A 16,268-nucleotide genomic window follows, 5' to 3' on the forward strand; every position below is an offset into this window, starting at 1 on the left:
TCTCAAACAAGTTTTTAGCGCCGTTGTCGGGGAGACAGTTCCATGTTATTTTTTGCTTTCTTTGGTAAATAAGAGTGCTTTGTTTGCTTTGTTTTATTTTTCCTTTTCTTTTATTGACTTTCTGAGAAGAACAACTTGCAATAATAGTTGTATCGGTGGAGGTCGTCATGCCTCACAGTATGATAAAGACAGGTTTCACCCCGTAGTAGTACCTCAGGAATTGACCTGAGTAACCCTGGATCCCTGCCGGTAAGCTCCTAAAAAACCAAAACAAAAATCAAAAAATCAAAAAAAAAAAAATAATAAAAGTTTTTCTATCTATTCTTTTGTGCTTGTCTTACTCTAGTTGTGGGTAGTTTTCTATTGCATGAGTGTTAGGTGGGTAATACTAAGAATTGGTTAGAAAGAAAAGATCTAATAAGTAGTGACTATATACATTTGCTCTCTTTAAAATCTTTTAATATGGAAGACCAACATCAAAACCTTTCACCTAAATCTCTGAAAGACAGGTTCTACCCAACTAGAATAGCCCAACCTTCCTGCATAGTTCTACCACAAGCCCAGGGCAATAATTTTGAACTCAAATCTCGATACATCACTATGTTGCCCCACTTCCATGGGTTGACCTCTGAGGATGCATACCTATTTCTAAGGGAATTTAAAGAGGTATGTGTTCTAATTAAGATCCAACAACTTTCTGATGATGTTGTTAAGCTTAGGTTTATCACTTTTGCATTAAATGACTAAGCTAAGAAGTGGTTGTATGGGTTACCCACAAATTCCATAACCTCATGGGAACAGTTCACAGTTATCTTCTTTAAGAAGTTTTTCCCAACTCACAAGACCAATAAGCTTAGAAGTGATATTCTTCAGTTTAGGCAAAAGCCTAGTGAGTCCTTTTCCAAGCTTATGGAGAGATTCAAGGATCTACTCCAAGAAGGCCCTCACCATGGCATAGACTTATGGCATTTATGTCAAATAATTTATAAATGTATTGACTACCTAATCAAACAAATGATAGAGTCTATGTGCCCTGAGGGATTCACATCCTTTACAGATAAAGGAAAGGCATGGGAATTCTTACTTGACTTAGCTGATAAAACCCATGAGTGGGAATCAACCCAAGAGAGTGAAAGAACCATAGGAAGAAAATGATATTTTATGGATGAAATAGTAGCCAAGGAAGCCCATTTGGATAGCCTAATCAAGAGAATTGAGGCTATTATTCCTAGAGAGCCATCATCAGTCAATTTGGTCAAGATTTGTGCTTGGTGTCAGTCCCCTGGACATGTCATAGAAGAATGCCCCAACACCTCTGGGGGCACTTCTAATGATAGTGTTAATGCCTTATACCAGAATAATCCATATAGTAACACCTACAATCCAGGATGGAGAAATCACCCAAATTTCTCTTGAAATCAGGGTAACCAAGCAGGGCCTTCTAATTTTCATAATCAAGGTCAACCTGGACCCCAAAGGCTTCCTTTTGCACAATAATATTTTTCCCAAAATACTTTTTCTAGGTCAAATGTAGGACCTTAGACTAGTTTTCTTAGGGCCCCTCTTCTATCATCTTATCAGTAACCCCCTAGGTTTACCAATACTGGAGAGGCAAGTAGAATAAGTGACTAAGAAAAAAATATGGCCCTCCTCATAACAAGCCATCAAAATCTTATGAGAAAACTCACCCAAGTTATCTCAATTATGAGTGAGAGGGAGAAAGAAACTTTACTCAGTCAACTAGAGCCTAACCTTAGGAATCATCAACCTGTTAGTTCACAAGCACCAACTAATGCACCACTGAATATAGTACAAAGTTAGACCCAATAAGGGCCCTCTAACCAATGTAATATTTTTTATGCCCTTAGGAGTGGTAGAGAGTACCAACAGAGCGTTCTTAAATCTTCCTCATCTATTACTCTTGTTAATTCTCCTTCAGTTGAGGACACAAATGTGTCTTTTGTTCCAGGTTCATCTGATGAACTTAAAGATTTTTTTGAAATTAAATATGATTTGGTTAAGGAAACCAAAATGATTCTTCTTAAAAAGGGTAAATCTCTAACAATCCTTATGTTCCTCCTGTCCTATTTCCTAATCGCTTAGTAAACAAAAAGAAGATTGCCTCCATGGATAAAATTTAAAAAATCTTCAAAAAGGTAGAAGTGAACATCCCTCTTTTGGATGTCATATCCTAGATCCCCACCTATGCAAAGATGCTGAAAGATTTGTGTACTCACAAACGTATCACTAGTGTGCCTAAAAAAGCGTTCTTGACAGATAACATTAGTTCCATAATTCATTAAGCATGCCTTACTTGATTATAGGATCTAGGGAGCCCTACGATATCTTGTGTCATAGGCAATACCTTCATTGAGCATGCCTTACTTGATCTTGGCGCAAGTGTGAATCTTTTACCTTACCATATGTACAAGCAACTAGGATTGAGAGAATTAAAAGCCACTGGAACTACTCTTTAGTTGGCAAATAGGTTTGTTAAGATTCCTAAATGGATGGTTAAGGATGTCTTACTAAAGGTGGGAGAATTTATTTTTCCTATTGATTTCATTATGTTAAATACCAAGCTCTTCTCAATCAAGGATGAGATCCCAATAATTTTAGGAAGACCATTCTTGACTACCAGTAATGTATTAATCAACTGTCAGAATGGTTTCCTAAGGTTATCTGTTGGCAACCAAACTGTTGAGTTTAACATGTTTAGGATAGGCAAGCAACCACATTTAGAAGAAAAGATCAATATGCTTGAGGATTTTTTAGATTTTTCTGATGATTTAATTACCAACTTTGATATTGATTTTGATTTAGAATTTCAAAAGTGTATGGATGAGTTGGATGCTGATAGTAAAAATTTATTTTCTGAATTCTTGAGTCTTTACACACCTATGGAGCCCTTAGGACTCCTTAAAAATTCTATTCCCAAACCTTCCATAGTTGAGCCCCCTAAGTTAGATCTTAAGGAGTTGCCATCTAATTTGAGGTATGCTTTCCTAGGGTTTGGTCAAACTCTTCCTGTAATAATTTCTTCAAATTTGACTTCTAGCCAGGAAGAGGAGTTACTTAAAGTGTTAAAAGATAATAAGGAAGTCCTAGGTTGGACCATGGCTGATATCAAGGGTATAAGCCCTTCTATTGTGTAACATCATATACATCTTATGGAGGATTCCAAACCATCTACGGAACCCCAAAGAAGAGCTAACCCAGTGATGATGGAAGCCATTAAAAAAGAGATCCTAAAATACTTGGATCATGGAATAATTTATCCTATTTTTGACAGCCAATGGGTAAGCCCAGTTCACATAATGCCTAAGAAGTCTGGGGTGACTGTAGTTCTTAATGCCAATAATGAACTAATTTCAACCTGTGTCCAATCAGGGTGGAGAGTGTGCATAGATTATAGAAAACTTAATGTGGCAACCTGGAAGGACCACTTTCCATTGCCATTCATTGACCAGATGTTGGAGAGGTTAGCTGGACATGAATACTATTATTTTCTTGATGGATATTCTAGCTATAATCGGATCCTAATTGCTTTAGAGGACCAACATAAGACCACTTTTACATACCCATATGGAACATTTGCTTACAGGTGTGTGCCCTTTGGGCTTTGTAATGCCCCTGCTACGTTCCAACGATGCATGATGAGCATTTTTTCTGACATAGTCAAAAAATTCTTAGAAGTATTTATGGATGACTTTTCAATTCATGGGAATTCCTATTCTGGAAGTCTTCATCATCTTTCCCTAGTTTTAAAAAGGTGCATATCTAAGAATTTGGTTTTGAATTAGAAGAAATACCATTTTATGGTTAAATCTGGTATTGTTTTAGGCCATGTAATATCCAAGAAGGGAATTAAGGTAGATAGAGCTAAAGTGGATTTAATTGGTAATTTACCACCTCCTCAATCTGTTAAGGACGTCTGATATTTTTTAGCGCATGCGGGCTTCTACAGAAGGTTTATTAAGAACTTTAGTCAGTTAGCCTGACCTCTCACTTTATTATTTGTCAAAGATCAAACTTTTGAATTTTCTAAAGAGTTCCTAGAATCCTTCAAACAACTTAAGAAGGAGTTAACCAATGCACCCATTGTGCAACCACCTATTTGGACTGAACCTTTTGAACTGATGTGTGATGCTTCGGATTTTTCCATAGGAGTGGTTTTGGGTCAAAGGATTAATGAGTTTCTCACTGCCATTTACTATGCTAGTAGGACCTTAAATGATGCAAAACTCAATTATACAACCACTGAAAAAAAAAATTAGTTGTTATGTTTGCATTAGAAAAGTTTTGATCTTACTTAGTTGGTTCACATGTAGTGGTGTATACTGATCATTATGCTCTTAGATACCTAGTTTAGAAGAAAGACGCCAAAGCCCATCTCATTAGGCGAGTTTTACTGTTGCAAGAGTTTGATTTAGAAATTAGGGATAAGAAAGGAGTTGAAAACCTAATTGCAAATCATTTATCCTGGCTTTCCAATTCATTGATTGTCGATTCTCCAGTCAACGAGAACTTTCCAGATGAACAGTTATTTGTAGTGTCCAGTGAACCATGGTTTGCTGACATTGTCAACTTCTTAGTTTCAAGTGTGACTCCGGATCACTGGTCCACCTAAGAGAAGTATAGGTTTCATTCCCAAGTTAAGCATTTTTTCTGGAATGATCCTTATTTGTTTAAGATATGTCTAGATCAGATTATCCGACGATGTGTTCCTGATCATGAGCAACATTCTATTCTCTCTTTTTGCCATGATTATGCATGTGGTGAACACTTTGGACCTAAGAAGACTGCCGCAAAGATTTTCCAATGCAGATTTTATTGACCCACTCTTTTTAGAAATGCTTTTAAATTTTACAAGGCTTGTCCCGCCTACCAGTCTTTTGGCCATATCAATAAGAGGAACATGATGCCCCTCAACCCTATTTTGGTAGTTGAGATCTTTGATGTATGAAGAATTGATTTCATGGGAATATTCACTAATTCTTTTGAAAATTTGTACATACTTTTAGCTGTTGATTATGTTTCTAAATAGATAGAGGCCATACCTTGTAAATCTAATGACCACAAAGTGGTGGTCCAGTTTCTCAAAGAGAACATTTTTTCCCGCTTTAGTGTACCATGTGCAATAATTAGTGATAGGGGTACTCATTTTTGTAATCGACATTTTGAGGCATTAATGAAAAAGTATGGGATCACCTATAAGTTATCTACCTCTCATCACCCCCAAATTAGTGGCCAAGTGGAGGTGCCTAATAGGCAGATCAAACAAATCTTAGAGAAAACTGTTAATCCCAACCGTAAGGATTGGTCCCTTAGGCTCATTGATGCCTTATGGGCCTCTTGGACTGCATTCAAGACCGACCTTGGTCAGTCTCCCTACTATTTGGTGTATGAAAAAGCTTGTCATTTACCAGTTGAGTTAGAGCATAAAGCCTTTTGGGCTATCAAGAAGCTCAACTTTAAATTGTCAAATGCGAGAATTCATCGTAGGCTCCAACTATCTGAGTTGGAGAAACTTAGGAATGATGCCTATGAAAATTCTAGGACTTATAAGAAAAAGACCAAAGCTTTCCATGATAAGCACATTCTGTATAAATCTTTTATAATTGGTGATAAGGTCTTATTGTACAACTCTCGATTGCATCTTTTCCCTGGTAAGCTTAGATCCCAATGGAATGGACCGTTTATTGTTCATAATGTATATCCCCATGGAGCTGTAGAGATTTTGAATCCAGGAACAGGGATAATTTTGAAGGTTAATGGTCAGCATTTGAAATTGTTCCTCGAGTTTCCTACTACTGGTAGTGAAGAGGTCATGGATCTCCATGAACCTCTTTACACTGATGACTAACTTTTAATCAGGTATGACCCCCTTACATTGTCTTCGCTTTTAATTCTTTCCATGCAATGAGGACATTGCATGACTTAACTATAGGGAAAGAAAACCAGTTTTTGCTTTTTTCACTTTGTTTTGTTTGTTCTTTTTATTTTTGAGCTTGCTAAGGATGAAGTCCTACATTGGCTTTTGGCTAATGATCATACCATTCGGTTGCTTGATGTATGAAAATAAAAATTTTGATTAAGGTACCCATTTTGAACATATAAAAACCCTGTTGAGAAGAAAGAAATAAGCTTGTGTCTTGAGATGAGATTTTCTTTTGAAAAATAAGAGACTATTGTTTTATGGTGTTAGACCAGATGTAAGTCTGTGGGTTCCTTGTACTTTTGATTTGGAGTTAAGACATTCTTTTTAATTTGAAATGAGTTGACAAATGCACAATTTTAAATGAAGTGTGAAATGAGGTATAAAGAAGAATAAGAGTTGATTCCCTTGAAACTAGACAGGGCATTGCCCTCAGGAAGCATGGTGTCTTAATCAAAATTCCTAGGGAGGAAACTTCTGAAAGAACTCTAGCATCACTGTCTTTGTGGGCATATGCAAAAAGTGAAGCTACATAGTAACTTGGGTGTCTGGTGTTTACTCCACCATGTCATTTGGGCCAAAAGTAGTGGAGTAGAATAGAGTTTATTAAGAGAAAAAAGAAGAAAAAAATGTGCAAATATCATTAATGCAAGGTAACAAGTTTGGTAAAAAATACTCCAACGCCTTAGTCATTGGTTCTCTATTTCTTCACAAGTAATTTTCCCTTAAGATAAGGATGTTTTGAAAGAGACGAAATAAGTTCCAAATTAAGAAATATGCTAGTGCCTGGAATTGGTAAAGAGAAATAAAAGTTCAAGTGTCAGGGTCAGGGTCCCTTGTAAGAGGAATTATCTTTGCTCCGGATCGGTATGGCCCTTACCTTTAGTCAAGGTTGGGATTTATTTATTCTGAATTTTAGGTGTATATTCACTGCAAACACCTACGAGATACAACTCATCCACTAGGGGTGACCTAGGGGTTTAAAGGCTTGTTGCACATGCTAAGTGCAACCATGATTCCTACGAAAGTGAGTTAGGTTTTTTGTTTTTATTCTTTTTCTTTTTGTTTTGCTCGAGGACTAGCAAAGTCTAAGTGTGGGAGAATTCTGAAGAGCACATTTATGTGTGAATTCTAGAGTAGTAAAACATGCATTTTACATATTTAGAATGGAGCTACCTTGGGTTTTACTCTCTTTTTGTAGGTTTTATAATTTCAAGGCCTTAAGGACTATCAGGTGTTATATCTCCAATTTTTCACATAAAAAGGTCCTATTTCTTTTCATGGTTGCAAAGAGGATGAAATTCTGAGCAAAATGGATGTGTTCAATTGCATGTACACATTCGTTTGGTCAACTGTACAAGTGATTATTCAGATTATTCTTTTCAAGCCAGAAAAAGAATAATGTAAAAGAATTGAACAGAGATGCAGAACCAGCCCATCTACAGTTGTCCCAAGGGTATAAAGAATATTTCAAGTGCCAACAAGGATTGATGGACCACATCCTTAAGTGATTGAAGATTCATTTTTGGTAACAATAACTACCTAGCGTAGTTGGTGAGTTGGGGTGTGCAAAATCCTTGTTTATTACGAGGTCTCAAGTTCGAACCTCTTAGCTGCCATTTTTTTTAGGCTTTTTTAGAAGATTTTCTCTCTCCTACTCATCACAATGGGGACATTGGTCAGCTCCTTCTTAAGTTGTTTGAAGGATTCTAGGCACTCTTTAGAAAACTCAAAAGCTTGATCTTTCGCAAGTAATGAAGTGAGAGGTCAGGTTAACTGACTAAAATTTTTAATAAACCTTCTGTAGAAGCCCACATGCCCTAGAAAAGATCGAACGTTCTTAACAGGTTGAGGAGGTGGTAAATTATCGATTAAATCCACTTCGGCTTTATCTACCTTAATTCCCTCCTTGAACATTACATGGCCTAAAACAATACCAGATTTAACCATAAAATGTCATTTCTCCTAATTCAAAACCAAATTCTTAGATATGCACATTTTCAAAACTAGGGAAAGATGATGAAGACATTCAGAATAGGAATTCTCATAAACTGAAAAGTTATCAATAAATACTTCTAAGAATTTTTTGACCATGTCAGAAAAGATGCTCATCATGCATCGTTGGAACGTAGCAAGGGCATTGCAAAACCCAAAGGGCATATGCTTGTAAGCAAATGTTCCATATGGACATGTAAAAGTGATCTTATGTTGGTCCTCTAAAGCAATTGGGATATGGTTATAGCCGGAATATCCATCATTAAAATAATAGTATTTATGTCTAGCTAACCTCTCTAACATCTTATCAATGAATGGCTATGGGAAGTGGTCCTTCCAGATTGCCACATTAAGTTTCCTGTAGTCTATGCACACTCTCCACCCTGATTGGACACGTGTTGGAATTAGTTCATTATTGGTATTGAAAACTACGGTCACCCTAGACTTCTTAGGCACTACGTGAACTGGGCTTACCCATTGGCTGTCAGAAATAGGATAAATTATTCCATGATCTAAGCACTTTAAGATCTCTTTCTTAATGACTTTCATTATCACTGGGTTAGCTCTTCTTTGGGGTTCCATGGATGGTTTGGAATCCTCCATAAGATACATATGATGTTGTACAATAGAAGGGTTTATACCCTTGATATCAGTCATGGTCCAACCTAGGGCTTCCTTATTATCTTTTAACACTTTAAGTAACTCATTTTCCTAGCTAGAAGTCAAATGGAAAGAAATTATTACAGCAAGAGTCTGGTCAGGTCCTAGGAAAGCATACTTCAAATTAGATAGCAACTCCTTAAGATCTAGTTTAGGGGGCTCAACTATGGAAGGTTTGGGAATGAAATTGGAAAGGGGTCCTAAGGGCTCCACAGGTGTGTGAAGACTCAAGAAATAGGACAAATGCACAATTTTAAATGAAGTGTGAAATGCGGTATAAAGAAGAATAAGAATTGATTCCCTAGGAACTAAACAGGCATTGCGTCTCAGGAAGCGTGGTGTCTTGACCGAAATTTCTAGGGAGGAAACTTCTGAAAGAACTCTAGCATCACTGTCTTTGTGGGCATATGAAAAAAGCGAAGCTACATAGTGACTTGGGTGCCTGGTGTTTGCTCCACCATGTTATTCAGGCCAGAAGTAGTGGAGTAGAATAGAGTTTATTAAGTTAAAAAAGGAGAAAAAAATGTGCAAATGTCATTAATGCTAGGTAACATGATTGGTTAAAAACACTCCAACGCCTTAGTCATTGGTTCTCTATTTCTTCACAAGTGGTTTTTCCTTAAGATAATGATGTTTTGTAAGAGACGAAGTGAATTTCAAATTAAGAAATATGCTAGTGCCTGGAATTGGTAAAGAGTAATAAAAGTTCGAGTGTGGGGGTCCCTTATAAGAGGAATTATCTTTGCTCTGGATCGATATGGCCCTTACCTTTAGCCAAGGTTGGGATTTTTTTACTCTGAATTTTTGGTATATATTCACTGCAAACACCCACGAGATACAACTCGTCCACTAGAGGTGACCTAGGGGTTTAAAGGCTTGTTGCACATGCTAAGTGCAACTGTGATTCCTACGAAAGTGAGTTAGGTTTTTTATTTTTATTCTTTTTCTTTTTGTTTTGCTCGAGGACTAGCAAAGTCTAAGTGTGGGAGAATTCTGATGAGTACATTTATGTGTGAAATCTAGTGTAGTAAAACATGCATTTTACATATTTAGAATGTAGCTACCTTGGGTTTTACTCTATTTTTGCTAGTTTTATAATTTCAAGCGTTTAAGGACTATCGGGCACTATATCTCCAATTTTACACGTAAAGAGGTCCTATTTCTTTTCATGGTTGCAAAGAGGATGAAATTCTGAGCAACATGGATGTGTTCAATTACATGTACACATTCGTTTGGTCAACTGTACAAGTGATTATTCTGATTATACTTTTCAGGTCAAAAAAAGAATAATGGATCAGAACTGAACCGAGATGCAGAACCAGCCCATCTGCAGTTGTCCCACGGGTGTAAAAAATATTTCAAATACCAACAAGTATCAATGGACCACATCCTTAAGTGACTGAAGATTCGTTTTTGGTAACAACAACTACCTAGCGTAGTTGGTGAGTTGTGGTGTATAAAATCCCTTTCTTATTAGGAGGTCTCAAGTTCGAACCTCTTAACTGTCATTTTGTTGAGGTTTTTTTGTAAAAGATTTTCTCTCTCCTACTCATCACTTGAAGGAAGTCAGCCAAGATGGTTGTACGCAAGTTTGAAGAAGAGAGAGAGAAAATAAAGAGAATAAATAGGAAAGAAGGAAAAAAAAAAAGACAAGGGCATAGATGGAATTTCCAATTAAAATAGAATATTGTCCAAATCCAAACAAGAAAAATCGACCAAAGGGGGTTTCTTGTGCAAGAAGAGAGAAAAAATCGAAAGAGGGAGAAAAAATAGGAAAAAAAGGCAAAAAAAATAGTGGGAGATCTCTCTCCACACGTTTTCACTCCTCTCCCCTCCACTTCATCAAAAAGATAAAAAAAAAATTTTTTTTAGAAGTTGAATCATTGGCTTCCCTCCCCCATTCTTTATATAATAGAATTAACACAAGGGGAGGAGGCACTTTATTCTTCTTCTAGGGTTTTTTCTTAATTGCTTTATCTCTTTATCTAGTTTTCTCTTTCTCTAGCTCTAGTTCTAGGTTTGTGCTTTAAACACTTTTGTAAGTTCTTTCTATTCAATTAATGCAAGCACTTTTGTTTTTGATTCAGTCTTTTATTTTTATTGTATAAACAATTAAAGTTGTAATTTTCAAGTTCTAGTTCTAGGCTTAGTTCTAGGTGACAAGAATAAGCTATGAAGCATGTCTTTCAAGTTTAATTTTTTTTTCTTCAGATTTGTTTTCTCTAGTACTAGAAATTTCAGATTTGGTTTATTCTGGATCTGATTATTAGTACTGGTAGTATCTCAAATCGATCAAGTTTTCAGTTCTAGGGTTGAAGTTCAAGTAAGTAGACTCTTCAGTAGTCTTCTCTCCCCCCTCTCATTCCCTCTTTTGACTACCCTTTCTTTCTTAATTTAGGATTTTAATTCCAGTCATTACATTATTGCTATCCCTTTCCCCTAAGGTTCATGGCTAGTGTACATATTGGCTTTGCCTCTCCTAGCTATAGAACCATCATTTTATTGTTTTCATTTTAATTGTCTCCCTTACCCTAAAGCCAAGTAGAGTAACCCTTGTAAGAGTGACTCTCTGGTCAAGTAGGGAAGCTCATATTATGATGCATCCCTCGGGCTAAGTAGAGAAATCTACTTGTGAGTCTCTCTCTAGCTTTATCCCCTTTCTTTTACTTTATTTTTATTTCAGCATTTTTTTTCTTCATTGTTTTTTAATTGCGCAGGGTGTTTATTTTCAACTATTTATTTATTTATTTAATTTTAATTATGTGGCTTGCGTGTTTAAATTCTTAGATGACGAATGATTAGGATGTTATTTTAGATACATATATTTAGGACAGTAATTAGAATTAGATCACAATCATTAATCGGTTCACTTTCGCATTATTAAAAGAAGCAAAAAAAATAAAGTGGCTGCTCTCCCTGTGTTCGACTCGTAGCTACATTGATCCGTACGCTTGCAGTTACATTTTAAAATCTCAAACAATTATGAGGCCCTGAGGTCCTTCCATACCTGAGACAAGTTAGAGGGTTAACCCAATATTAGATACGATAAACCCATAAATGAATGAAGAAAATCGAACATTTTAAAAAAGTATGGATAGAAGAAAAAAAAAAAAAAAAACATTTGAGATTTCAGATTTTAAGTAGATTCCTAAGTAACCTAAATCAGAAAACATATTAAAATAAGCATGTTAATTACATCCATAAAGAGCCAAAAAAAAAAAAAAACAAACAAACAAACAAATTATAGAAGATAAGAAGTGCATTATAGGATCAAGGATCGGAGACGAATACCTTAAATTAAATCACTGGATAGGAAAAGAAAAAGCAAAAGTACTGTATAAGAAACCTTACAAGAACTTACCTGAAGCCAATTGAATAGCAGAAAAAGTGAGCTCAGCTCTCTTAGAGTAGATTGTGGGTTTTGGGAGAGAACACCGAAGAGGAGACGCAACTCTCTGATTTTGTTTCCTAATAAAGGGAAGAGAAGATGGAAGATTTTATTTAATAATAAATAAGATACGTATAAAAAAATTAATAAATATATGGGGGGAGAGAGATTCTATTTCCTAATGAAGGAGAGGGAAGAGGGAAGAGTTTCTTTACTAATAAATAGGATAAGAGAAAGATTGGGAACGTGTAAGAGAGAGAGAGATAATTATTATTAGGGTTTAGGGTTTATAATTATATTTCTTTTATTTTATCCTTTTTAATACTTAATAATTATAATTAATTAGTACTCTCCCCCTTTCTCCTCCAAGTTTAGAGAGAGAGAGAGAATTATAGAGAGTTTATTATTATTAATTTTTGATCTTCCATTTTGAGGGGTGAGAGAATGAGTGGGGTTGTTTTTTTTTGTTTTTTTTGCTATATCTCTCCCCATATTTACCTTTTTAATATCTCCATAATTGTTCATTCCCTCCCCATTCTCCATAATTCTTTCTATTTCTCTCTCCACTCTTCCCCTTTCTCCTCCATGTTTAGAGAGAGAGAGAGAGAATTGTAGAGAGTTTATTATTATAATAATAATAATTATAGAGAATTATCGAGAGTATTACTTCCCCTATTCTCCATAATTCTCTCTATGGAGAATCCCCCCCCCATTGTGCTCCACGTGTTTTTTCAAAGAGGATGAGTGTGTGTGTGTGTGTGTGTGTGTGTGTGTGTGTGTGTGTGTGTGTGTGTGTGTGTGTGTGTGTGTGTGAGAGAGAGAGAGAGAGAGAGAGAGAGAGAGAATTTTAGAGAGTTTATTATTATTAATAATAATTATTATTATAGAGAATTATAGAGTATTACTTCCCTTTTCTCCTTCACGTTTAGGGAGAGGGAGAGAGATAATTATTATTTGTTTCATCTTCCATTTTGAGGGGTTTTTTGGTCATTTGGGGATTTTTTTCAATGGTTTTTGGTCATTTGGAAATTTTTTTTGATAAAAGTCAATGGTTTTTTTGTCTTTTTGAAAAAGTATACCAAAGACAGGAGTACGTACTTTTTAATAGTAATATTTTACATATATATATATATATATATATTTGGTATGAACAATCATTAATTGATAACTGTAAGTCCACAAGCATGTTCCATATGAGATACAGTTGGCAGTCTCGGTTCAGTTCTACCCCTCCCACCCATCAGTCGGAAATAATTAATTATTTTGTTATTATTATTATTTTATTTTAGAGAAGATTCTCTGAAAGTAGCACAATTTGCACCAATGGGGGACCAATGAGAATGCCTGAAATCATCAATAGAAGCAGAATTTTTCCTTTCATGAGTGGAAATATAGTATTTTTTTTTTCATTTTTGGTAACAAATAGGTAGTCATTTCACCTCCTCTAAGTCTGGTACAACCCCCTGAACAAAATTTAGATACTACATAATTTTCGCACCCAAAGAGAGGGAATAATTCACTTCAACTTTATATTTCATAAATAACCCTTTTGATATTTTCTAAAATAATTTTCAAGATTGTATTTCTTTGGCTACGAACACCACCAGTTGCACCTACTTGGGAAGCAGATAATTTTGTCCTTCCTTTCAAGCTTCCTTCACTTCTTCTCCCTTTTTTTTTTTTTTTTTTCCTTTTTTCTTTAAATGTAGCAATGTTTGTCCTCCATATCTTGTCGAAAACCCCAAAACATTCATTTATTGAAGTTTAGCAAAGAAAAAAAAAATTCCTTCTCAGACAAAGAAACCCAATTTACTTTTCAACATTGGCTTAATATTTATATCACATCTTAGATGTAGATGAAGGCTTCGTAGATGGTCTTGAGTTCCTCTTGAGTGTAAAATAAAGAACTTGAACTCAAGAGATGGTGTAGACCAATTCTCACTTCTAATGCTCAAAATAATGCTTCTCCAAAGTTTAGATTAATTGTTTATTAATAAGTAGCATTAGAGGTATTTATAGGTGAGCTTAGGAGCGCATTTTAGGCAGTAAATCTCACTTAAACGGTCATATTCTGGGTCCATCGGTTGACCACCATTGGTAGCCAGTCGACCGCCAAGAGCCGTTGAGGTAAAATATAGCCGTTGGGGCACTTCCAGGCAGTCACCGGCTGACCAGGACTTTTTACCAGTTGACAGTCTATGGTCTCGGACAGTTCCGATCAACTGGGGTTTTCAGCCGGTCGACCTCCAACATGACAGACTGTTTTGACAGAATGTTGTCATACTGACCAGTCGTCAGTGTTTTGATCATAACATTTTGTTCTGACCTTGGAATGACCTAAAATTAGTTGCATTGAAATTGTGACTCGATTTCCTACAACTTCTATGAAGGTTTTATCTCCTGATACCGATTCTAAGATTATCCAAAATACCCTTAAGTTAGGTTAATGTGATTTTCACAAAATTTCACTAGAACACATTTTTCCTAATATGTTCCTTACCACTTAGAGCCTCTCCATACTTGGTCAAGGTATGCTCTGTGGTCATTCTAGTATGATGCAATGCACATGCATGTGGTGAGTGCATATATATATATATATATATATATGTGGAAGTTACAATTACATTAAAAATGACCACTCTACCCTAGTGGTCTTCTTCTTCACTTGAACCTTCCACTCTTTGGCACTTCATCTTCTTTTCTTCTTGTTTGCAGTTCCATGTTTTTAAGCTTCATGTCTTGACATCTTGAAGCTTGAATTCTTCTAATACCTTCTTCAAGTATTGATACCAACTTGTTGATACTCCTCATTTGATGACTTCAATCTTCATTTTTTCCTTTCATTCATCAAATTGGATCTTCGATATGAACTCTCTATAAAACAATACTTGAAGACAAATTATGAAATACCTTTATATGTTTGTTATCATCAAAACCAACTATAGGAGTGTGGGCATATCCCTAACATCCCCCCCCCATTGTGCTCCACATGTTTTTTCAAAGAGGATGAGTGTGTGTGTGTGTGTGTGTGTGTGTGTGTGTGTGAGAGAGAGAGAGAGAGAGAGAGAGAGAGAGAGAGAGAGAGAGAGAGAGAGAGAGAGAGAGAGAGAGAGAGAGAAAGAGAGAGATTTAAGGAGGAATAATAGTAGGAATTACTTACCCTTTCTCCTACACGTTAAGAGAGAGAGAGAGAGATATAATTATTATTAGGGTTTAGTGTTTATAATTATATGCCTTTTTTTATCCTTTTTAATACTTAATAATTATACTTAATTATTAGTCTCCCCCTTTCTCCACGTTTAGAGAGAGGGAGAGAGAGAGAGAATTATAGAGAGTTTATTATTATTAATAATAATTATTATTATAGAGAATTATAGAGTATTACTTCCCTTTTCTCCTTCACGTTTAGGGAGAGAGAGAGTGATAATTATTGTTTGTTTCATCTTCCATTTTGAGGGATTTTTTGGTCATTTGGGGATTTTTTTTTTTCATATGGTTTTTGGTCATTTGGAAAATTTTTTTGATAAATGTCAATGGTTTTTTTGTCTTTTTGAAAAACTATACCAAAGACGGGAGTACGTACTTTTTAATAGTAATATTTTATATATATATATTTGGTATGAACAATCATTAATTGATAACTGTAAGTCCGCAAGCATGTTCCATATGAGATACAACTAGCAGTCTCGGTTCAGTTCTACCCCTCCCACCCACCAGTCGGAAATAATTAATTAATTTATTATTATTATTTTATTTTATTTTAGAGAAGATTCTCTGAAAGTAACACAATTTGCACCAATGGGGGACCAATGAGAATGCCTGAAATCATCAATAGAAGCAGAAATTTTCCTTTCATGAGTGGAAATATAGTATTTTTCTTTCTTTTTTGGTAACAAAAAGGTAATCATTTCACCCCCTCTAAGTCTGATACAACCCCCTGAACAAAATTTAGATACTACATAATTTTCGCACCCAAAGAGAGGAAATAATTCACTTCAACTTTATATTTCATAAATACACCTTTTGATATTTTCTAAAATAATTTTCAAGATTGTATTTCTTTGGCTGCGAACACCACCAGTTGCACCTACTTGGGAAGCAGATAATTTTGTCCTTCCTTTCAAGCTTCCTTCACTTCTTCTCCCCCTTTTTTTTTTTTTTTTTTTTTCCTTTTTTCTTTAAATGTAGCAATGTTTGTTCTCCATATCTTGTCGAAAACCCCAAAACAGTCATTTACTCAAGTTTAGCAAAGAAAAAAAAAATTCCTTCTCAGTCAAAGAAACCCAA

The 16,268-nt window shown here is 35.5% G+C and overlaps 1 non-coding gene across 1 annotated transcript; it reads right to left on the reverse strand.

Moving 5' to 3' along the window:
- Positions 1–849: 849 nt before the first annotated feature.
- Positions 850–956, reverse strand: LOC122080459. Its single transcript, XR_006140753.1, has one exon. It is a non-coding gene; the product is annotated as a small nucleolar RNA R71 (small nucleolar RNA).
- Positions 957–16,268: the final 15,312 nt, after the last annotated feature.

Source organism: Macadamia integrifolia, chromosome 5 (assembly GCF_013358625.1).
Source record: "Macadamia integrifolia cultivar HAES 741 chromosome 5, SCU_Mint_v3, whole genome shotgun sequence".
NCBI classification, from domain to species: domain Eukaryota; kingdom Viridiplantae; phylum Streptophyta; class Magnoliopsida; order Proteales; family Proteaceae; genus Macadamia; species Macadamia integrifolia.